Source organism: Aegilops tauschii, chromosome 2, assembly GCF_002575655.3.
Source record: "Aegilops tauschii subsp. strangulata cultivar AL8/78 chromosome 2, Aet v6.0, whole genome shotgun sequence".
In the NCBI taxonomy this organism is placed as follows: Eukaryota; Viridiplantae; Streptophyta; class Magnoliopsida; order Poales; family Poaceae; genus Aegilops; species Aegilops tauschii.
In genome coordinates, this window is record NC_053036.3 from 160,650,727 (window position 1) to 160,652,370 (window position 1,644).

General features: G+C 55.8%; 1 pseudogene; it reads left to right on the forward strand.

The window, feature by feature from the left end:
* The first annotated feature begins 257 nt into the window (after positions 1-257).
* Positions 258-1,323, forward strand: LOC109752041 (flotillin-like protein 2; annotated as a pseudogene).
* The last annotated feature ends 321 nt before the right edge of the window (positions 1,324-1,644 follow it).

Genomic DNA, 1,644 nt, shown 5'->3' on the forward strand with positions numbered 1-1,644 from the left:
CGACATCGGCGGCGAGAGGCTATGGTGCATGGGGAGGAGAGAAAAGAAGGAGAGGGGAAGCTTGGGGACATGGTAGTTTACCCGGGGGCTGCCGGTCGGCACGCTGAATGGCGGTGACAGTGACATTTTTTCTCAGTCCTCTTGGTCGGACTGGTTGAAGACCAGACCGGATCGGACCGACAATTTTCCAGGCCGATTTTAGCAGACCAGATCGTCCATTTTCTCTAACAAGCCAGGACCGAGCGTGTCAAACACCGATGGAGCCACGAGCGGTACGTCCAGCCCTGCCCACCGTCGAAGCGAAGCTCCTACTCCACGTGAAGTTGATCGCGTTGTTGCACTCGTACGGTAGGAGCCACGGGCACAACATGGTGAAGGGCTAAAGGGCTGATTGAGGGTGAGACCCGGATGCTGGTGGCGCAGCTAACCATGGACGAGATTTTCACCTGCACCAAAAAGTTCAAGCAGGAGGTGTTCAGCAGCGTGCAGAAGGAGCTGGACCAATTCGGCCTCTTCATCTACAATGCCACCGTGAAGCAGCTGGTGGACGTGACGGGGCATGAGTACTTCTCCTACCTCGGCGAGAAGACACAACAGGAGGCAGCGAGCAGGGCCAAGGTGGATGTTTGTGGAGCGGGATGGCCTCACGTGCCAGAACGTCGCCAAGGTGGACGCCGAGAACAAGGTGCTCTCTGTGCGGCAGCAGGGCGAGGCGCTCAAGGAGAAGGCCAAGGTCAAGGCGGAGGTGCGGGTGTTTGAGAACACTAGGAAGGCCGACAATGCCGCCTCAATGACCGACCTCACCATGAAGGGGAAGGCTGGGCTGGCAGGCCAAGGTCGCCGAGGTTGAGGCCACCAAGGCTGTCGCCATCCGCGATGCCGAGCTGCAGATGGAGGTTAAGATGAAGAACGTGCTCTGCCAAACTGACAAGCTCAAGGTCGAGCAGCTCAGCAAGTCCACAGTACACTACGACACACAGGTTGGTTATGCAATAAGCATGTATAAAAATATAGTACTAGAGACAAGAGAAATTCATACTTGTTGACCTCAGCATTTTATATTTTGTAGTTTCAAGAATCGAACATGCTCTTCTACAGCTAGCAGAAGGCGGCGGATACGACATTGTATAAGGAGATGAAGGCGGCGGTGAGGTGAAGCGGCCGAGCAGAAACACATGCATGTCTCGATATGGGAGGAAAGGGAGGGAGATAAGGTGAGGGTTAGCGGTGCAACATGCCACACGAGGAAAGGGGTGAAGAGATGACCTTGAGGAGGGAAGTGAGCTCGGTCCATGGCATGGGTCAGAGTAGAGGAAGGTTGATCCATGGTTTGGCCAAAGGGGTGATGAGCGAGGGAGAAGTAGAAGGCCCCCTCTCATATCTTGGCGCGTGAGCAAGTCTGTCGAGGTGGAAGAAGCCTGTCATTTCATGACGGCGTTGGTGACCTTGGCGTGATGTTGTTCGCCGGTTTGTGGGCGGATCAGGCAACCGTCTGGTCTCTCGACCCCCCCCCCCCCTTCACTAATTTTGGTGAGAAGAGGGGAGGGATGAAAGGGAGGAGGGGTGGGAGATGAGGTCGCCGATTCTGTTGGTTGTGGGGGCGAAGGCGGAGAGATGAGAGTGAGCGACGCCGGTGAAGTCTAT